This window comes from Engystomops pustulosus, chromosome 10 (assembly GCF_040894005.1).
Source record: "Engystomops pustulosus chromosome 10, aEngPut4.maternal, whole genome shotgun sequence".
NCBI lineage: Eukaryota > Metazoa > Chordata > Amphibia > Anura > Leptodactylidae > Engystomops > Engystomops pustulosus.
The window spans coordinates 79,117,819-79,123,818 of NC_092420.1; positions in this window are offsets into that span (position 1 = coordinate 79,117,819).

The following is a 6,000-nucleotide window of genomic DNA, read 5'->3' on the forward strand; positions in this document are numbered from 1 at the left end:
GACTCGAGCATTTTTTAAGGGGACCAAGGCTCTGCACAGGGAAGCTTGGCCAAACACCTGGGAACCTCAGAAAAGGATGGAAACACCACGGAAATGGACAGGAAACAGCAGGGGCAGCATGCATGGATGCCTCTGAGGCTGCTTAATCGCACCATTATGCCAAAATTATGGGCAACAGCATGGCCATGACAGAGTGACCGAATGAAGCTAGATAGCATCTAAAACATCCAATAATTGACCCTGACACTATAGGGGACGGCATGCAGAGGCAGCGGCAGGCTAGAGAGTGGCATGGCGACATACTCTAAATGGACTCAGGCTTCAAACCAATGGGTGGCAGAGAGGAACCAAAGGAGGTGAGCAAGAAGCGCTCAAATAATATCGGTACATGATAAAAGTTTGCCAGTATATTTTGTGGATTACACAGCAGGGTGGCGACAAAGTTAACATGGAAGCCATGAAAACAACCCAAAATTCTGCCTGACACAGCTCGTTTGATAAGGGGACCATGTATGGAGGCAGTGAACTAGTAGTAGATTAAAGGTGCTGCAGTTAAAACTATGTTAGTTGGATCTTGGCATGGAGCTGGCGCTCCGCTGCCAGGCGAGCTTTCGCCAATCCAAGCCCCTGTCTCTAGGCTACTCCCCAAACAGCACTTCTAAGAACCTTTTGTATAAGATCAAGTGTAGTAGCGTTCTTATAAGTTTGGGATATGGCGGGTGAGGGGAATGTAAACAGATGCGCAAGAAGCGCATGATGCGCATGGAGCTGGCGCTCCGCTGCCAGGCGAGCTTTCGCCAATCCAAGCCCCTGTCTCTAGGCTACTCCCCAAACAGCACTTCTAAGAACCTTTTGTATAAGATCAAGTGTAGTAGCGTTCTTATAAGTTTAAGATATGCCGGGTGAGGGGAATGTAAACAGATGCGCAAGAAGCGCTGAAATAATATTGGTAAATGATAAAAGTTTGCCAGTATATTTTGTGGATAACACAGCAGGGTGGCGACAAAGTTAACAACTTTGATGTGGAATCCATGAAAACAACCCAAATTTCTGCCTGACACACCTCGTTTGATAAGGGGACGATGTATGGAGGCAGCTATATGGACGACTTTTGGAGGTAGCAATGGAGACAACGTGTGGAGGCTGCTATGGAGACAATTTAATTTGGATAGTGCCTGTATGTGGCAGTCCAAAAAAGTTTTCAAACCAGAGGAGCGGGTAGGTGGCCCTCCAGAAAAATGAAATAGATTGAGTGCCTGTATGTGGCAGTCCAAAAAACTTTTCAAACCAGAGGAGCAGGTAGGTGGCCCTCCAGAAAAATTGAATAGATTGAGTGCCTGTATGTGGCACTCCCAAAAATTGTTTAAAACAGAGGACCGGGTAGGTGGCCCTCCAGAAAAATTAAATGCATAAAGTACTATAGCTAGAGCCAGTGGGCCCTGTCAAAAAATAGCCAGTTTCCTCTGCTTTACTGTACAAAGAGGAGGAGAAGGAGGAAAATGAGGAGGAGGAGGAGTGGATAAATTATTCAGGTTGAGCTTCCTTCACCTGGTGGAGATTGGAAATTATGAGAAATCCAGGCTTTATTCATCTTAATAAGCGTCAGCCTGTCAGCGCTGTCAGTCGACAGGCGTGTACGCTTATCGGTGATGATGCCACCAGCTGCACTGAAAACCCGCTCGGACAAGACGCTAGCGGCAGGGCAGGCAAGAACCTCCAAGGCGTACAGCGCCAGTTCGTGCCACATGTCCAGCTTTGAAACCCAGTAGTTGTAGGGAGCTGTGTGATCATTTAGGACGATGGTATGGTCAGCTACGTACTCCCTCACCATCTTTCTGTAAAGATCAGCCCTACTCTGCCGAGACTGGGGACAGGTGACAGTGTCTTGCTGGGGTGACATAAAGCTGGCAAAAGCCTTGTAAAGCGTACCCTTGCCAGTGCTGGACAAGCTGCCTGCTCGCCTACTCTCCCTCGCTACTTGTCCCGCAGAACTACGCACTCTGCCGCTAGCGCTGTCAGAAGGGAAATACTGTTTCAGCTTGTGAACCAGGGCCTGCTGGTATTCATGCATTCTCAAACTCCTTTCCTCTCCAGGGATGAGAGTGGAAAGATTTTGCTTGTACCGTGGGTCCAGGAGAGTGAACACCCAGTAATCGGTGCTGGAATAAATTCTTTGAACGCGAGGGTCACGGGATAGGCAGCCTAGCATGAAATCTGCCATATGCGCCAGAGTACCAACGTGTAAGAATTCACTCCCCTCACTGGCCTGACTGTCCATTTCCTCCTCCTCCAACTCCTCCAACTCCTCTTCTTCTGCCCATACACGCTGAACAGTGAAGGACTCAACAATGGTCCCCTCTTGTGTCTCGCCAACATTCTCCTCCTCTTCCTCCTCATCCTCCTCCACCTCCACCTCCTCCGATATGCGCTGAGAAACAGACCTAAGGGTGCTTTGGCTATCAACAAGGGAATCTTCTTCCCCCGTCTCTTGTGACGAGCGCAAAGCTTCCGACTTCATGCTGATCAGAGAGTTTTTCAACAGGCCAAGCAGCGGGATGGTGAGGCTGATGATGGCGGCATCGCCACTGACCATCTGTGTTGACTCCTCAAAGTTACTCAGCACCTGACAGATATCAGACATCCACGTCCACTCCTCATTGTAGACTTGAGGAAGCTGACTGACCTGACTACCAGTTCTGGTGGAAGTTGACATCTGGCAGTCTACAATCGCTCGGCGCTGCTGGTAAACTCTGGATAACATGGTCAGTGTTGAATTCCACCTCGTGGGCACGTCGCACAACAGTCGGTGAGCGGGCAGTTGGAGGCGGCGCTGCGCTGCCCTGAGAGTGGCAGCATCTGTGCTGGACTTCCTGAAATGCGTACAGATGCGGCGCACCTTCGTGAGCAAATCAGACAGATTGGGGTATGTCTTGAGGAAACGCTGAACTATCAGATTTAACACATGGGCCAGGCATGGCACATGTGTCAGTCTGCCGAGTTGCAGAGCCGCCACCAGGTTACGGCCGTTGTCACACACAACCATGCCTGGCTTCAGGTTCAGCGGTGCCAGCCACAGATCAGTCTGCGCCGTGATGCCCTGTAATAGCTCTTGGGCGGTGTGCCTTTTATCGCCTAGGCTCAGCCGTTTGAGCACCGCCTGCTGTCGCTTAGCGACGGCACTGCTGCTGTGCCTAGAGCTACCGACTGATGGCGCCATGCCCACGGATGGTAATTCGGAGGAGGAGGAGGTGGAGGAGGGGTGGGAGGAGGAGGAGGCATAGTAGGCCTGAAACACCTGGACCGAGGTAGGCCCCGCAATCCTCGGCGTCGGCAGTATATGACCAGCCGCAGGGTCAGACTCGGTCCCAGCCTCCACCAAGTTAACCCAATGTGCCGTCAGCGATATATAGTGGCCCTGCCCGGCAGCACTCGTCCACGTGTCCGTGGTCAGGTGGACTTTGTCAGAAACGGCGTTGGTCAGGGCACGGATGATGTTGTCTGACACGTGCTGGTGCAGGGCTGGGACGGCACATCGGGAAAAGTAGTGTCGGTTGGGGACCGAATACCGAGGGGCGGCCGCCGCCATGAGGTTGCGAAAGGCCTCGGTCTCTACTAGCCTATAGGGCAGCATCTCCAGGCTAAGCAATCTGGAGATGTGGACATTAAGGGCTTGGGCGTGCGGGTGGGTTGCACTATATTTGCGTTTCCGCTCCAGCGTCTGGGGTATGGAGAGCTGAACGCTGGTGGATGCTGTGGAGGATCGTGGAGGCGACGATGGGGTTTTTGTGGCAGGGTCCTCGGCAGGGGGCTGACTATCAGCTGACACAGGGGAAGGAGCAGTGGTGTGCACGGCCGGAGGTGAACGGGCTTGTTGCCACTGAGTGGGGTGTTTAGCATTCATATGCCTGCGCATACTGGTGGTAGTTAAGCTAGTAGTGGTGGAACCCCTGCTGATCCTGGTTTGGCAAATGTTGCACACCACAGTCCGTCGGTCATCCGGTGTTTCCTTAAAGAACCTCCAGACTTCTGAAAATCTAGCCCTCGCCGCAGGAGCCCTCGCCACGGGAGCTTCACTAGTTGACACATTTGGCGCTGATGCACCAGCTCTGGCCCTGCCTCTCCGTCTGGCCCCACCACTGCCTCTTCCAACCTGTTCTGGTCGAGGACTCTCCTCCGTCTCAGAAGCACTGTGTTCACCCGGCCTATCAACCCAGCTTGGGTCTGTCACCTCATCATCCTCCGATCCCTCAGTCTGCTCCCCCCTCGGACTTCCTGCCCTGACAACAACTTCCCCACTGTCTGACAACCGTGTCTCCTCATCGTCGGACACCTCTTTAGACACTTCTTCCACTACGTCAAGAAGGTCATTATCACCCACAGACTGCGACTGGTGGAAAACCTGGGCATCGGAAAATTGCTCAGCAGCAACCGGACAAGTGGTTTGTGACTGTGGGAAGGGTCCAGAAAACAGTTCCTCAGAGTATGCCGGTTCAAATGCCAAATTTTCCTTGGAGGGGGCAGACTGGGGGGGAGGAGGCTGAGGTGCAGGAGCTGGAGGAGTGCCGATTTCGGTGACATGGGTGGACTGCGTGGAAGACTGACTGGTGGACAAATTGCTCGAAGCATTGTCGGCAATCCACGACATCACCTGTTCGCACTGTTCTGGCCTCAACAGTGCTCTACCACGAGTAACTTCAGACATGAACCTAGGGAGTGTAGCTCTGCGGCGTTCCCCTGCTCCCTCATAAGCAGGTGGTGTCTCACCCCGCCCAGGACCACGGCCTCTGACCCCTGCAGTAGTTGGACGCCCACGTCCCCGCCCTCGTCCTCTACCCCTAGCCCTCGGGTTAAACATTTTTAAAATGAGAGTTATAACTTTAATTTTTTTTTAACTTTTTTTTGTGTTTTTTTGTTTTTTTTTGTGTTTTTTAGTTTTTAAAACCAAACGATGCTATCCTATTGCTATGGCTATTTTCTAGCCAAGTATGAAAGCACACTACTATGCCAGATGAGATGACGCTGAGTTATTAAACAAAATAAACGTAAAATAAAAAAGGAAATGGCAGACTGTGCCTAATTGAAATCCAACCCCTAATAAATTTTCCCACTTCGGTCTTTGCAATGGATATGTGCGTCACTAAGCGCAAAACACAGCGGTCGCAAGTCTCACTACAAATTGCTCACAATTTGCTAGTAGATGCACTGCAGCAAGTACAGCCACCAGCAGATCAACCAGAAATCAAATATATATAACGCTACTGTAGGCGTAAGTAAGCCGTTTGGATTCTCCTATGGCTATTTTCTAGCCAAGTATGAAAGCACACTACTATGCCAGATGAGATGACACTGAGTTATTAAAAAAATAAACGTAAAATAAAAAGTAAAATGGCAGACTGTGCCTAATTGAAATCAAACCCCTAATAAATTGTCCCACTTTGGTGTTTGAGGTGGATATGTGGGTCACTAAGAGCTAAACACAACGGTAGCAAGTCCCCCTGCTAATTCCTCACAATATGGTACTAGCTGCAAATTAAAAAAAAAAAGTATAACGTTATTGTAGCCCTAAAAAGGGCTGTTGGGTTCTTGGAGAATCACTCCTGCCTAACAGTAAGCTAATAGAACACCCTAACGCTTTCCCTGACCAGCAGCAGCTCTCTCCCTAGCGGCATCCAGACACAGAATGATCCGAGCAGCGCGGGCAGCGGCTAGTCTATCCCAGGGTCACCTGATCTGGCCAGCCAACCACTGCTATCGACGTGTAAGGGTACCACGTCATGCTGGGTGGAGTGCAGAGTCTCCTGGCTTGTGATTGGCTCTGTTTCTGGCCGCCAAAAAGCAAAACGGCGGGAGCTGCCATTTTCTCGAGCGGGCGAAGTATTCCTCCGAGCAACGAGCAGTTTCGAGTACGCTAATGCTCGACCGAGCATCAAGCTCGGACGAGCATGTTCGCTCATCTCTAGCTACAACCGTATCTGTTCAGACAAGAAAGACCTGGAAAAA